The sequence below is a fragment of the Oncorhynchus gorbuscha genome, linkage group LG04 (assembly GCF_021184085.1).
Source record: "Oncorhynchus gorbuscha isolate QuinsamMale2020 ecotype Even-year linkage group LG04, OgorEven_v1.0, whole genome shotgun sequence".
NCBI lineage: Eukaryota > Metazoa > Chordata > Actinopteri > Salmoniformes > Salmonidae > Oncorhynchus > Oncorhynchus gorbuscha.
Window position 1 is genome coordinate 38,435,312 of NC_060176.1, and position 16,951 is coordinate 38,452,262.

Genomic DNA, 16,951 nt, shown 5'->3' on the forward strand with positions numbered 1-16,951 from the left:
CTCTCTCTCCTCTCTCTCTCTCTCTCTCTCTCTCTCTGTGTCTCTCTCTCTGTGTCTCTCTCTCTGTGTCTCTCTCTCTCTCTCTCTCTCTCTCTCTCTCTCTCTCTCTCTCTCTCTCTCTCTCTCTCTCTCTCTCTCTCTCTCTCTCTCTCTCTCTCTCTCTCTCTCTCTCTCTCTCTCTGTCTCTGTCTCTGTGTCTCTCTGTCTCTCTCTGTGTCTCTCTCTCTCTCTCTCTCTCTCTCTCTCTCTCTCTCTCTCTCTCTCTCTCTCTCTCTCTCTCTCTCTCTCTCTCTCTCTCTCTCTCTCTCTCTGTGTCTCTCTCTCTCTGTCTGTCTCTCTCTCTCTCTCTCTCTCTCTCTCTCTCTCTCTCTCTCTCTCTCTCTCTCTCTCTCTCTCTCTCTCTCTCTCTCTCTCTCTCTCTCTCTGTCTGTCTCTGTCTCTCTTTCTCTCTCTCTCCCTCACACATAGACGAAGACTAATCCTTCCCAGATCACATACACGTATCCCAGGATACCCAGAGGTACCGTGTCAGCGCATACAGCCACCTTATTGGCTGTTGCCTTCTTAGTGCCCCCACCGGAAGCCATTAGCGCCTGAGCGGTATGTAGAAAGAGAGTGAGAGGAAGACAATGCGAAGAGACTGAGAATGACGGAGGCAGGGACAGGAGTGAAATATAGCCGTCGACAGGGGACCTGAATGGGTTTAGACCAAGGATCATCAACTAGATTCAGCCGTTGTCAATTATTTTCTTGAGCGGATGGTCAGGGGGCCAGAACATTTGTAGACTGCAAATTGACCCCAAGAAGCTCAAACAGATATAATATTTGACTAAAACATAATAATTTCAAACCTTGCTTACATTTGTGTACGATCACATATACTGAGTGTACAAAATATTAGGAACCCCCGCTCTTTCTATGACATAGACTGACCTAGGTGAATCCAGGTGAAAGCTATGATCCCTTATTGATGTCACTTGTTAAATCCACTTCAATCAGTGTAGATGAAGGGGAGGAGACTGGTTAAAGAAGGATTTTTTAGCCTTGAGAGAATTGAGACAAGGATTGTTTGTGTATGCGTGCCATTCAGTGGGTGAATGGGCAAGACAAAAGATTTAAGCGCCTTTGAATGAGGTATGGTAGTAGGTGCAAGGTGCACCGGTTTGAGTGTGTCAAGATCTGCAACACTGCTTGGTTTTTCACGCTCAGCAGTTTCCCGTGTTTATCAAGAATGTCCCATCACCCAAGCAACATCCAGCCAACTTGACACAAAATGTAGGAAGCATTGGAGTCAAATTGGACCATCATCCCTGTGGAACGCTTGCTACACCTTACAGAGTCCATGCCCTGACGAATTGAGGCTGTTCTGAGGGCAAAAAGGGGAAGTGTTCCTAATGTTTTGTACACTCAGTGTATATCTTTCTATTATGCATGTGAATCACTTGGAGCTGATTTGCTGTTGGGCCGCAGAGTGCATCCGTACACAGACTAGGCTAGTGGCAATGCCTCCAAACAATTGTGATACCCCTACCCGAGGTACAACAAAACACACTCCCCTAATGTCTCCCATTTATGATATTTTACTGAAAAAGTAATTACATTGATAGATATTGTTACAAACCCCCTTAACAAAAAAATGTAGAATAATGCCTGGCTAGAGGGGGGATGTAACCTAATATTACAAACTCTGATATTGCTAAAATGTGGAATACAAGTAGTCAGTTGTCTGCCCATCATACACAACAATAATTAGAATATCTTAATGCATCATGGAAATATAGACCTGTAAACACAGAGATACAATAGGTGGAAATGTCAACTATGTATATTTAAGATGAATGTTAGCTTGGCTTTTTGGTAACTGATTAATAGACAACTTTCCAAGCCAAGTGTTCTGTCATTCAGTGCGTTATGGTTCTGCCTGATGAAAATACACGCAGTTGCACATGTTGTTTTGATGTTGTGGCTATTGTATATAACTCTTAATGGTAGCCTATAAGCCTAGGACAGGGTTGGAGAGCCCATGCATAGCCAATAGAGCCAAGTGAAAAGTGTTCTTATAAGCCCAGTCAATACGCAATCGAGGGTGAAAACAGAGCTTTGGGTGGACACTTTTTAAAAGAGGATCCCAGCTTTCTCCTGCTGGTATATGTATTGCTTAGTTCTTTAAATTAAGCAGATAAATCCGCTTTGCAACCATTGTAGCCTAGCTGGCATAAAGTGCCTTCAGAAAGTATTCACACCCCTTGACCCCCCCCCCAAAATGGTGTTACAGACTGAATTTAAAATGGATTAAATTGAGATTGTGTGCAACTGATCTACAGACAATACCTCACAATGTCAAAGCGGAATTTTGTTTGTAGAAACTTTTACAAATTAATTTAAAAACTGTCAGCTTAAATGTCTTGTCAATAAGCATTCAACCCCTTTGTTATAGCATGTCAAAATATGTTCAGGATACATTTCAGCACATTTTATTGAACAAGTCACATCATAGGTTGCATGGACACACTCTGTGTGCAATAATAGTGTTTAACATGATTTTTTAATGTTAACCCCATCTCTGTACCCCCCACATACAATTATCTGTAATGTCCCTCAGCTGAGTAGTAATTTCAAGCACAGGTTCAACCACATAGACCAGGGAGGTTTTTAAAAGAAATGCACACATTGAATATCCCTTTGAGCATGGTGAAGTTATTAATTATGCTTTGGAAGGGTTTTCAATACACTCAGTCACTACAAAGATACAAGCGTCCTTCCTAACTCAGTTGCCAGAGAAGAAGGAAACCGCTCAGGGATTTCACCATGAGGCCAAAGGGGATTTTTTTAAAAGTTACACATTGTAATGGCTGTGATAGGAGAAAACTGAGGATGGATCTCAAATATTGTTGTTACTCCACAATAGATACACACGTCTCGGCGTGGCTTAATGTGACCATGCCCCCAGTAGGGTACCGCAATAAGGTACTCGCATTACTCCCATGTATTTAGCCAAACTTTCATGGCATTCTCAGCAAACTGACACATTTTTGTAGTTTCAATAAATAAACATTTTCAGCAGCCTCACGTGTCATTATTAACATATTTGGCTGTCACAACAACAAATGATTTGCATGATACTTATTCTGACACTCTACATTTTTACACGACCGGCCAACACTGACAGTAAAGCTGTCGCATTATACTTACATCACTGTTTGTTTACTCCTTGCTTTTTTGCCGGTTAGTTGACATCTAGCTGGCTTGCGAGAGAAGTTCATCTCAATTTAAATCGCTAGTCTTAAATATGTCGTGTAACTTCCTCCGGTCTTTGTCTGTCTCTGAATGGTCGAGGTACATATTTAGAAAGTTGGTTGTTCTTGGCTTGCCTATATGTCCTTTTAACTTGCCAGAGACCAGCTGTGCAGACAACCCTACCAAATGGCCCGAGTATCCTATGGCAATATCTACATCTACTTGGTGGAATCTCCAGGTTTGCATAAATATCCAAATGCAGAAGAATAGTATAGTTGTTATTTGGATGGATACAGCTCACTAGTCCTTCTTACAAGCTAACTAGCAAGCTTTGTGCAATACACATACAGTTGAAGTCGGAAGTTTACATACACTTAGGTTGGAGTTATTAAAACTCTTTTTTCAACCATTCCACAAATTTCTTGTAAACAAACTATAGTTTTGGCAAGTCGGTTAGGACAAGTACAGACAGATTATTTCACTTATTTCACTTATAGTTCACTGTATCACAATTCCAGTGGGTCAGAAGTTTACATACAATAAGTTGACTGTGCCTTTAAAAAGCTTGGAAAATTCCAGAAAATGATGTCATGGCTTTAGAGGCTTCTGATAGGCTAATTGACATAATTTGAGTCAATTGGAGGTGTACCTGTGGATGTATTTCAAGGCCTACCTTCAAACTCAGTGCCTCTTTGCTTGACATCATGGGAAAATCGAAAGAAATCAGCCAAGATCTCAAAAAGTCTGGTTCATCCTTGGGAGCATTTTCCAAATGCCTGAAGGTACCACGTTCATCTGTACAAACAATAGTACGCAAGTATAAACACCATGGGACCACGCAGCCATCATACTGCTCAGGAAGGAGACGCGGTCTGTCTCCTAGAGATGAACGTACTATGGTGTGAAAAGTGCAAATCAATCCCAGAACAACAGCAAAGGACCTTGTGAAGATGCTGGAGGAAACAGGTACAAAAGTATCTATATCCACAATAAAACGAGTCCTATATTGACATAACCTGAAAGGCCGCTCAAAGCCACTGCTCCAAAATCACCATAAAAAAAGCCAGACTACGGTTTGCAATTGCCTTGCCATGTGTATCTATACTAAACCAGGGGTGCAACTTTGGTTTTAGAAGTGGGGAGGACATAACCTGGCAGGGGGTCTGGGTGTCCCCTTTCAATTTTCTACTAGTGCTGTAGCTGACGGGGAAAAATCTTAGTCGACCAAGGGTGGTCTTTTCTTTTGACCAATCAACATTTTTAAACATGCATTTTTTCAAATATATAGACACACCCTATGTGTTTAACTAAAATCAACTATATGTACTGAACTTGTGTGATGCTTTAAACATGCTGTTTGATTAAATAATTAAGACACACAAATGATTCGGGGGAGCTAGAGATTTTTTTTGGCCCTTTTTCTCACGCTGCTTGCCTTCGCAGATTCTGCCTTTAAGCTCCTGAAATTGCCGGTAATATAGGCTACACCAATTTATCTTACCATTTCTACCAATCTGCGTGCCAGTTATGTTTTTCATATGCACATTTTTTGTGGAACAGTTTAATTTATAATAGTCTTTGTATCTGTGGTTCTATCTAAATCTACATTAAAATTATACAAATCTCAAAGTAACATTTATTGCCATTCCCAACTATGTAAAATTAGTCTACATAAAGCCATCATAAAAACATTGCATCCTGCAGGCAGAACATATCCTGTTGAAAAAAGAAATCCTATAAATCACATTGTCTCCGCATGGCCTGTCTGCAACAACTGCAATCAACTGCCAACTGGGTCGCCCAGAAACTCACACTAGGAAACTTGAAACATTATATAAAATATTCTGGGCCCTCAGAGTTTCCTGCGCCAGTGAGTTCGGGACAGACACAGCTGTAGGCTATTTGTGTAAGGGATAAGAAGTAATCAAATCAAAATCAAATCAAATTTATTTATATAGCCCTTCGTACATCAGCTGATATCTCAAAGTGCTGTACAGAAACCCAGCCTAAAACCCCAAACAGCAAGCAATGCAGGTGTAGAAGCACGGTGGCTAGGAAAAACTCCCTAGAAAGGCCAAAACCTAGGAGGAAACCTAGAGAGGAACCAGGCTATGTGGGGTGGCCAGTCCTCTTCTGGCTGTGCCGGGTGGAGATTATAACAGAACATGGCCAAGATGTTCAAATGTTCATAAATGACCAGCATGGTCGAATAATAATAAGGCAGAACAGTTGAAACTGGAGCAGCAGCATGGCCAGGTGGAGCTTCTCAAAGTAATTTTTCTTCACCTCAAACAGCAACTAAACAAAGTCTGTTTTCAGAAACAATTGAGAATGACAATAGTTCCTCAGTGTAATTTATGTTTACACTGGATCAGAGCATTACATTTTCCCCTTTTATGCCGAGTGGTTATCGAAAAGGGGCGAACTGTAAATATTGTTCAAATATTTTGAGGAACTATTGTCATTCTCAATTGTTTCTGAAAACAGACTTTGTTTAGTTGCTGTCTGAGGTGAAGAAAAATTACTTTGAGAAGCTCCACAGCTTATTAGTGGTGGTGAGTTAAGACAATCAGAAATAATATGAGACATCCCCAAATGGGCACATTTATAGGCCTACATTTGCATGCAGGCCAGGTAGACTAGTCACACTTTTATATGCGTAATCAGGTGTAGCATAAGTTGTGAGTTCTGCAAAACAACATGTCCACTCGGTAAATGACTGTAATAATAATATATCGACTGCATTAACAGAAATGACCGTAACCAAATAAACAGATTAACGGTAAATGTAGGCTACTACTGGTGATATTTGTCATGGGGAATTTATAGACATAGCAAACAATGCACACAATAAAGTTATGAAGCAATGAATACCCACAAAATGGCAGGAGAGAGCGCATTCTGGAGAGAGACGTGCCTTGTGCATCTGAGCCACATTCCCCATATTCTTGGACCGTGGCATCACTACGGCCTCAATGGATTAGTCCACTGAAACAGGCACAAATCCAACAGGTGTCTCATGTGGCATAAAAAAATAAAAACATTTGTGACTGTTTGACCCCAACAAATCTAATGTTTTTAATACAGACCCCTTTTGTCATACAGTATTCCATATAAGGCACCTAGACCCTATGAAAGTTGCACAGTATACCCTTAATCTAGCGATACATAACTTGACATTTCTGCTGTCCATTTTGATATTGTAAGAGGATAACCAACCTTCCAATTAATGGTAATGCATTTCTTAGCCGCTATAAATGCTATGGTTACACAGTTTCTTCTTATAACAGTCCCCAGTATCAACATTTCCAAGCAATCAAAAACAGGGAGAAGGGAGAATCTATAGACATGCCAGAATTCATCCAGCCTTCACAAGATCATAACATATGCAAATATGTTCCCTTTTGTGATTTATGACTCCATTAGAGGAATTACATTCCAGAGTGCATGCTATTCAGTTTCACTGGCATATAGGTATGTTCTATTAAAACATGTAACATTTTTGTCACTTTTCCAGAGCGACCTTAAGATAGCTAGGTGGGACAACCACGTATCACAGGCATAGAAAGTACAGTGTATTTATACTTTTTTTGTAAAAAAAAATGTTTGGGGGGGGGTCGAGATGAGGAGATGGATTTTTTAAAGATTCTGTTTGAAGAGGTAGGATTTCAGATGTTTTCAAAAGTTGGGCAGGTACTCTGCTGTCCTAGCTTTAGTGGGAAGCTGATTCCACCATTGGAGTGCCAGGACAGAGAATAGGTTAGGCTGAGCGGGAGCTGGATGGTCTTACATCTGTATCCCTTCATCATCATCAATAGCATCTCCCAGGTTTTCCTCACCACTTTAGAGGTTTGTCTGACTGCCATAACATAGTTTCGATCTTTGAAGTTTTTCTGGTTTGTCCAGTGTTTGCTGCACAGAGAGAATAAAGTGTTGCATCTCAAAAATGTCACGTCAGCGGTCACAGACTGGTCTTTACCTGCTGCCTGACCCTGCTGAGACCCATGTCACCATCTGATCCTGCTCAGATGACAAAGAATTACCTTGGGGTACATTTATACATTATATTATCCAAGAATAGAATCAATGCTTCAATAATTGAAATGACCATTATTCCCAGATCTCTAACTGTAGCCTACCAATCAACTCAAGATGGAACTTCATATCCATTCACAGATTGTTATAATATACTGCAAAATTAATCTGAGACCCTGCTGGGACACCCGTCACCATCTGATTCTGCTAAGATATGATGAGCATAGTGTTGTGCACTGACTGTGCACCATGACAGTGAAACCTGTAGAGCTGTTTATACCGTGTCATTGTGAAAAGTAGAGAATTACTTGGGGAAGCTGACATCAATAATGTTACATTGCTATACTGAAACGTCAGAATATCGGTCTTCAATATCGGCTGCTGGTTTCAATGTTTGATTAAGGTCTAGTGTGATCGGGGCAAAGAGAATAGTTACATTTAGTGAGCTAGCTAGCTAGGAATTAATACTTTTTTTCTGCTAAGTGAAACAGCAGTTGCCTTTCCAGCTTCATCAGTCAAATAAAGAGTAGTCCGTTTCTGATCTACTTGCTTTGACAACTCTGAGAAAAATCACAACACACACAGACAACAGCTGACTCTGTTCGCAAGCACTGTGGTGTCCGCGTGGTCCTAACTCAGGCTGGCTGAAACTACCAAACACCCTACCCGACCGCTTTGAGGCATCTGCATGGTCCACACACAGCACACAGTTGCTGCGTTTTGTATCACAGTGCAATGATAAAACTGGGGTGCTCAAGTCCCTCCCATTCCAAGTGAAAGTTGCACCTGTAACGAGTGCGCTGAGAGTCGGGAAGCAAGTTCAGGGAGTGAGTGTTTTAATAAATAAAATAATGAACACAAAACACAAACAACGCACCGACAATGAAAACAGTCAATAACACCTGAGGAAAGAACCAAGGGGAGGGACAGATATAGGGAAGATAATCAAGGAGGTGATGGAGTCCAGGTGAGTGTCATGAGGCGCAGGTGCACAAGACAATGGTGACAGGTGTGTGGGATAATCAGCAGCCTGATTACCTAGAGGGCGAAGAAGGAGTATACGTGACAGCTCCCCTGTACTAACCTAAATGACAGAGTGAAAAGAAGGAAGTCTGTAAAGAATACAAATATTTCAAAACACGCATCATGTTTGCACTAAAAGTAATATCACAAAAGATCTGGCAAAGACATGAACTTTTTGTCCTGAATACAAAGCATTATGTTTGGGGCAATATAACTGAGTACCACTTTTCATATTTTCAAGCATGGTGGTGGCTGCTTGACATCAGCAAATACTGGGGAGGTTTTCAGGATAAAAAGAAATGAGATGGAGCTAAGCACAGGCAAAATCCTAAAGGAAAACCTGGTTAACCTGGCTTTCCCACAGACACTGGGACACAATTTCACAGTTTAGCAGGACAATAACCTAAAACACCTTGCCAAATATATACTGGAAGTTCTTACCAAGCCGACATTGAATGTTCCTGAGTGGACTTGTTACAGTTTTGGCTTAAATCAGCTTGAAAGGCTATGGCAAGACCTGAAAATTGCTGTCTAGCAATGATCAACAACCAATTTGACACAGCTTGAAGAGTTTGAAAAATAATAATGGGCATATATTGTACTATCCAGGTGTGCAAATCTTACAGATTTACCCCAAAATACTCACAGCTGTAATGGCTGCCAAAGGGAATTCTAACATGTAGTGTATCAGGGGGTTGAATACTTATCGTAAAAAATATATGTACACTACCCGTCAAAAGTTTTAGAACACCTACTCATTCAAGGATTTTTCTTTATTTGACTATTTTCTACATTGTAGAATAATTGTGAAAACATAAAAACTATGAAATAACACATATGGAATCATGTATTAACCAAAAAGGTGTTAAAAAAGTGAGATTTTTCAAATAGCCACCCTTTGCCTTGATGACAGCTTTGCTTGGCAATCTCTCAACCAGCTTCATCAGGAATGCTTTTCCAACAGTCTTGAAGGAGTTCCCACATATTCGGAGTACTTTTTGGCTGGTTTTCCTTCACTCTGCGGTCCGACTCAATTTGGTTGAGGTCTGTAGATTGTGGAGGCCAGGTTATCTAATGCAGCACTCCATCACTCTCCTTCTTGGTCAAATAGCCCTTACACAGCCAGGAGGTGTGTTGGGTCATTGTCCTGTTGAAAAACAAATGATAGTCGCATTAAATGCACACCAGATGGGATGGCGTATAGCTGCAGAATGCTGTGGTAGCCATGCTGGTTAAGTGTGCCTTGAATTCTAAATAAATCACAGACAGTGTCACCAGCAAAGCATCCCCACACCATAACCCCTCCTCCATGCTTTACGGTGGGAAATACACATGCAGAGATCATCCGTTCACCCACAATGCATCTCACATTTGGATTCCAAACCAAAGGACAGATTAACACCGGTCAAATGTCCATTGCTCGTGTTTCTTGGCCCAAGCAAGTCTCTTTTTATTATTGGTGTCCTTTGCAGCAATTTGACCATGAAGGCCTGATTCCCACAGTCTCCTCTGAACAGTTGATGTTGAGATGTGTCTGTTACTTGAACTCTGTGAAGCATTTATTTGAGCTGCAATTTCTGAGGCTGGTAACTCGAATGAACTGCAGCAGAGGTAACCCTGGGTCTTCCTTTCCTGTGGCGGAGAGATCCAGTTTGAGATCCAGTTTCATCACAGCGCTTGATGGTTTTTGAGACTCCACTTGAAGAAACTTTCAAAGTTCTTGAAGTTTTCCGTAATGACTGATCTTCATGTCTTTAAAGTAAAGATGGACTGTCATTTCTCTTTGCTTATTTGAGATGTTCTTGCCATAATATGTACTTGGTCTTTTACAAAAATTGGGCTATCTACTGTATACCCACAACACCTTAACCCTGGTCAAAAAGGCGCAGCAGCGCCTGTACTTTTTGAAGAGACTGAAGAAGGCCCGTCTGTCTCCCAAGATTCTGGTGAACTTTTACCGCTGCACGGTCGAGAGCATTCTGACTAATTGTGCCACAGTGTGGTTTGGCGGATGCTTTGTGGCTGACCGTAAGGCCCTGCAACGGGTGGTGAAAACCGCCCAGCACATCACTGGTCCCCAGCTCCCTACCAATGTAGACCTCCAGTGCAAGCAGTGTCTGCATAGGGCATGCCGCATCATCAAGGACCCTTCACATCCATGCCACAAACTGTTTGCCCTCCTACCATCAGGCAGGCGGTACAGGTCTCTACGTTCCCGCATTAGCAGGCTCAAGAACAGTTTATTTCAGGCTACTGTAACCCTGCTAACACGGCACTAGCCATACCCACCCACCACTAAGTACTGTCTCTGAGGGACCTTTTTGCATTACTCTCTTTGCACTCTTCACTGTACTACTGGACTCTGATATTGCTTTGCAAATTCTGATTAAGGACATTATTCAGTTGTACATGTACATGTTTACTTCGGTAACCTCATTGCTGCTATCCCTGTATTTCAGTTGCATGCCTCCTTGCACTTTCAATTTGCCTTCATTGCATATTTAGACTTGCCATTTGCCTTCATTGCACAGCTATACATCCCACTTAATTACATACATTGTACTTAATTGTTTCACTTGTACATTTTTTGTACTCTTTCATTTGCACTTCTGGTCAGATGCTAACTGCATTTTGTTGTACTGTACTTGTTCAATGACAATAAAATTCAAATCAAAATCAAATCAAATTTTATTTGTCACATACACATGGTTAGCAGATGTTAATGCGAGTGTAGCGAAATGCTTGTGGTTCTAGTTCCGACAATGCAGTGATAACCAACAAGTAATCTAACTAACAATTCCAAAACTACTGTCTTATACACAGTGTAAGGGGATAAGGAACATGTACATAAGGATATATGAATGAGTGATGGTACAGAGCAGCATACAGTAGATGGTATCGAGTACAGTATATACATATGAGATGAGTGTGTAGACAAAGTAAACAAAGTGGCATAGTTAAAGTGGCTAGTGATACATGTGTTATATAAGGATGCAGTCGATGATGTAGAGTACAGTATATACATATGCATATGAGATGAATAATGTAGGGTAAGTAACATTATATAAGGTAGCATTGTTTAAAGTGGCTAGTGATATATTTACATCATTTCCCATCAATTCCCATTATTAAAATGGCTGGAGTTGGGTCAGTGTCAATGACAGTGTGTTGGCAGCAGCCACTCAGTGTTAGTGGTGGCTGTTTAACAGTCTGATGGCCTTGAGATAGAAGCTGATTTTCAGTCTCTCGGTCCCAGCTTTGATGCACCTGTACTGACCTCGCCTTCTGGATGATAGCGGGGTGAACAGGCAGTGGTTCGGGTGGTTGATGTCCTTGATGATCTTTATGGCCTTCCTGTAACAACGGGTGGTGTAGGTGTCCTGGAGGGCAGGTAGTTTGCCCCCGGTGATGCGTTGTGCAGTCCTCACTACCCTCTGGAGAGCCTTACGGTTGAGGGCGGAGCAGTTGCCGTACCAGGCGGTGATACAGCCCGCCAGGATGCTCTCGATTGTGCATCTGTAGAAGTTTGTGAGTGCTTTTGGTGACAAGCCGAATTTCTTCAGCCTCCTGAGGTTGAATAGGCGCTGCTGCGCCTTCTTCACGACGCTGTCAGTGTGAGTGGACCAATTCAGTTTGTCTGTGATGTGTATGCCGAGGAACTTAAAACTAGCTACCCTCTCCACTACTGTTCCATCGATGTGGATAGGGGGTGTTCCCTCTGCTGTTTCCTGAAGTCCACAATCATCTCCTTAGTTTTGTTGACGTTGAGTGTGAGGTTATTTTCCTGACACCACACTCTGAGGGCCCTCACCTCCTCCCTGTAGGCCGTCTCGTCGTTGTTGGTAATCAAGCCTACCACTGTTGTGTCGTCCGCAAACTTGATGATTGAGTTGGAGGCGTGCGTGGCCACGCAGTCGTGGGTGAACAGGGAGTACAGGAGAGGGCTCAGAACGCACCCTTGTGGGGCCCCGTGTTGAGGATCAGCGGGGAGGAGATGTTGTTGCCTACCCTCACCACCTGGGGGCGGCCCGTCAGGAAGTCCAGTACCCAGTTGCACAGGGCGGGGTCGAGACCCAGGGTCTCGAGCTTGATGACGAGCTTGGAGGGCACTATGGTGTTGAATGCCGAGCTGTAGTCGATGAACAGCATTCTCACATAGGTATTCCTCTTGTCCAGGTGGGTTAGGGCAGTGTGCAGTGTGGTTGAGATTGCATCGTCTGTGGACCTATTTGGGCGGTAAGCAAATTGGAGTGGGTCTAGGGTGTCAGGTAGGGTGGAGGTGATATGGTCCTTGACTAGTCTCTCAAAGCACTTCATGATGACGGAAGTGAGTGCTACGGGGCGGTAGTCGTTTAGCTCAGTTACCTTAGCTTTCTTGGGAACAGGAACAATGGTGGCCCTCTTGAAGCATGTGGGAACAGCAGACTGGTATAGGGATTGATTGAATATGTCCGTAAACACACCGGCCAGCTGGTCTGCGCATGCTCTGAGGGCGCGGCTGGGGATGCCGTCTGAGCCTGCAGCCTTGCGAGGGTTAACACGTTTAAATGTCTTACTCACCTCGGCTGCAGTGAAGGAGAGACCGCATGTTTCCGTTGCAGGCCGTGTCAGTGGCACTGTATTGTCCTCAAAGCGGGCAAAAAGTTATTTAGTCTGCCTGGGAGCAAGACATCCTGGTCCGTGACTGGGCTGGATTTCATCTTGTAGTCCGTGATTGACTGTAGACCCTGCCACATGCCTCTTGTGTCTGAGCCATTGAATTGAGATTCCACTTTGTCTCTGTACTGACGCTTAGCTTGTTTAATAGCCTTACGGAGGGAATAGCTGCACTGTTTGTATTCAGTCATGTTGCCAGACACCTTGCCCTGATTAAAAGCAGTGGTTCGCGCTTTCAGTTTCACGCGAATGCTGCCATCAATCCACGGTTTCTGGTTAGGGAATGTTTTTATCGTTGCTATGGGAACGACATCTTCGACGCACGTTCTAATGAACTCGCACACCGAATCAGCGTATTCGTCAATATTCCCATCTGACGCAATACGAAACATGTCCCAGTCCACGTGATGGAAGCAGTCTTGGAGTGTAGAGTCAGCTTGGTCTGAACAGCGTTGGACAGACCTCAGCGTGGGAGCCTCTTGTTTTAATTTCTGCCTGTAGGCAGGGATCAGCAAAATGGAGTCGTGGTCAGCTTTTCCGAAAGGGGGGCGGGGCAGGGCCTTATATGCGTCGCGGAAGTTAGAGTAACAATGATCCAAGGTTTTACCACCCCTGTTTGCGCAATCGATATGCTGATAAAATTTAGGGAGTCTTGTTTTCAGATTGGCTTTGTTAAAATCCCCAGCTACAATGAATGCAGCCTCCGGATAAATGTTTTCCAGTTTGCAAAGAGTTAAATAAAGTTCGTTCAGAGCCATCGATGTGTCTGCTTGGGGGGGATATATACAGCTGTGATTATAATCGAAGAGAATTCTCTTGGAAGATAATGCGGTCTACATTTGATTGTGAGGAATTCTAAATCAGGTGAACAGAAGGATTTGAGTTCCTGTATGTTTCCTTCATCACACCATGTCCCGTTAGTCATGAGGCATACGCCCCCGCCACTCTTCTTACCAGAGAGATGTTTGTTTCTGTCGGCGCGATGCGTGGAGAAACCCGTTGGCTGCACCGCCCTGGATAGCGTTTTCCCAGTAAGCCATGTCTCCGTAAAGCAAAGAACGTTGCAGTCTCTGATGTCCCTCTGGAATGCCACCCTTGCTCGGATTTCATCAACCTTATTGTCGAGAGACTGGACATTGGCAAGAAGAATACTGGGAAGTGGTGCGCGATGTGCCCTTTTTCGGAGTCTGACCAGAACACCGCCGCGTTTCCCTCTTTTTCGGAGTCGTTTCCTTGGGTCGCTGTATGCGATCCATTCCGTTGTCCTGTTTGTAAGGCAGAACACAGGATCCGCGTCGCGGAAAACATATTCTTGGTCGTACTGATGGTGAGTTGACGCTGATCTTATATTCAGTAGTTCTTCTCGACTGTATGTAATGAAACCTAAGATGACCTGAGGTACTAATGTAAGAAATAACACGTAAAAAACAAAAAACTGCATAGTTTCCTAGGAACGCGAAACGAGGCGGCCATCTCAGTCGGCGCCGGAAGTCAATGCAATTGAATCTAATCTAATTGTCTCAAACACATTAAGAAGGGAAAAAAATCCACAAATTATCTTTTAACAAGGCACACTTATTAATTGATATACATTCCAGGTGACTACCTCATGAAGCTGTTTGAGAGAATGCTACGAGTGTGCAAAGCTGTCATTAAGGCAAAGGGTGGCAATTTGAAGAATCTCCAATATAACGCTTCCTCTATTCACTATTCGAGTGCAGCCTATGGATTACATGTTTTTTTGTGGGCCATTCTAACTCAAAATTAATTCTACATTTATAGTATATTAGTAGGCTATATGTACGTAAAGACCAGATTAAATTGAGAAGAGTCTGATAGGTGAGAATATTATCAAGTGCTTGTTAAATTGTGTATTAGAGATTGATGAAATGTGTGCAGCCTGCATAAGAAACAGAGCACAGTACATGCCTTTCATTCAACTTCTGTCATCATCGTTAAATCAAATCAAATTATTTGTCATACACATGGTTTGCAGATGTTAATGCGAGTGTAGCGAAATGCTTGTGCTTCTAGTTCCGACAATGCAGTAATAACCAACAAGTAATCTAACGAACAATTCCTGTCTACTGTCTTATACACAGTGTAAGGGGATAAAGAATATGTACATAAAGATATATGAATGAGTGATGGTACAGAGCAGCATAGGCAAGATACAGTAGATGGTTTCGAGTACAGTATATACATATGAGACGAGTATGTAAACAAAGTGGCATAGTTAAAGTGGCTAGTGATACATGTATTACATAAGGATGCAGTAGATGATATAGAGTACAGTATATACGTATGCATATGAGATGGATAATGTAGGGTATGTAACATTATAATAGGTAGCATTATTTAAAGTGGCTAGTGATATATTTTACATCATTTCCCATCAATTCCCATTATTCAAGTGGCTGGAGTTGAGTCAGTGTCAGTGTCAGTGTGTTGGCAGCAGCCACTCAATGTTAGTGGTGGCTGTTTAACAGTCTGATGGCCTTGAGATAGAAGCTGTTTTTCAGTCTCTCGGTCCCAGCTTTGATGCACCTGTACTGACCTCGCCTTCTGGAGGATAGCGGGGTGAACAGGCAGTGGCTCGGGTGGTTGTTATGGCCTTCCTGTAACATCGGGTGGTGTAGGTGTCCTGGAGGGCAGGTAGTTTGCCCCCGGTGATGCGTTGTGCAGACCTCACTACCCTCTGGAGAGCCTTAAGGTTGTGGGCGGAGCAGTTGCCGTACCAGGCGGTGATACAGCCCGCCAGGATGCTCTCGATTGTGCATCTGTAGAAGTTTGTGAGTGCTTTTGGTGACAAGCCGAATTTCTTCAGCCTCCTGAGGTTGAAGAGGCGCTGCTGCGCCTTCTTCACGATGCTGTCTGTGTGAGTGGACCAATTCAGTTCGTCTGTGATGTGTATGCCGAGGAACTTAAAACTTGCTACCCTCTCCACTACTGTTCCATCGATGTGGATAGGGGGGTGTTCCCTCTGCTGTTTCCTGAAGTCCACAATCATCTCCTTAGTTTTGTTGACGTTGAGTGTGAGGTTATTTTCCTGACACCACACTCCGAGGGCCCTCACCTCCTCCCTGTAGGCCGTCTCGTCGTTGTTGGTAATCAAGCCTACCACTGTTGTGCCGTCCGCAAACTTGATGATTGAGTTGGAGGCGTGCGTGGCCACGCAGTCGTGGGTGAACAGGGAGTACAGGAGAGGGCTCAGAACGCACCCTTGTGCAGTGGGGTGGAGATGTTGTTTCCTACCCTCACCACCTGGGGGCGGCCCGTCAGGATGTCCAGTACCCAGTTGCACAGGGCGGGGTCGAGACCCAGGGTCTCGAGCTTGATGACGAGCTTGGAGGGCACTATGGTGTTGAATGCCGAGCTGTAGTCGATGAACAGCATTCTCACATAGGTATTCCTCTTGTCCAGATGGGTTAGGGCAGTGTGCAGTGTGGTTGAGATTGCATCGTCTGTGGACCTATTTGGGCGGTAAGCAAATTGGAGTGGGTCTAGGGTGTCAGGTAGGGTGGAGGTGATATGGTCCTTGACTAGTCTCTCAAAGCACTTCATGATGACGGAAGTGAGTGCTACGGGGCGGTAGTCGTTTAGCTCAGTTACCTTAGCTTTCTTGGGAACAGGAACAATGGTGGCCCTCTTGAAGCATGTGGGAACAGCAGACTGGTATAGGGATTGATTGAATATGTCAGTAAACACACCGGCCAGCTGGTCTGCGCATGCTCTGAGGGCGCAGCTGGGGATACCGTCTGGGCCTGCAGCCTTGCGAGGGTTAACACATTTAAATGTCTTACTCACCTCGGCTGCAGTGAAGTAGAGACCACATGTTTTCGTTGCAGGCCGTGTCAGTGGCACTGTATTGTCCTCAAAGCGGGCAAAAAAGTTATTTAGTCTGCCTGGGAGCAAGACATCCTGGTCTGTGACTGGGCTGGGTTTCTTCTTGTAGTCCGTGATTGACTGTAGACCCTGCCACATGCCTCTTGTGTCTGAG

General features: G+C 43.5%; 1 protein-coding gene across 1 annotated transcript in view; it reads left to right on the top strand.

The window, feature by feature from the left end:
- The window catches only part of LOC124032982 (kinase suppressor of Ras 2-like), a 182,130-nt gene that overhangs the window by 90,104 nt on the left and 75,075 nt on the right, over nucleotides 1-16,951 (top strand). The gene's annotated exons all lie outside the window — the stretch shown is intronic.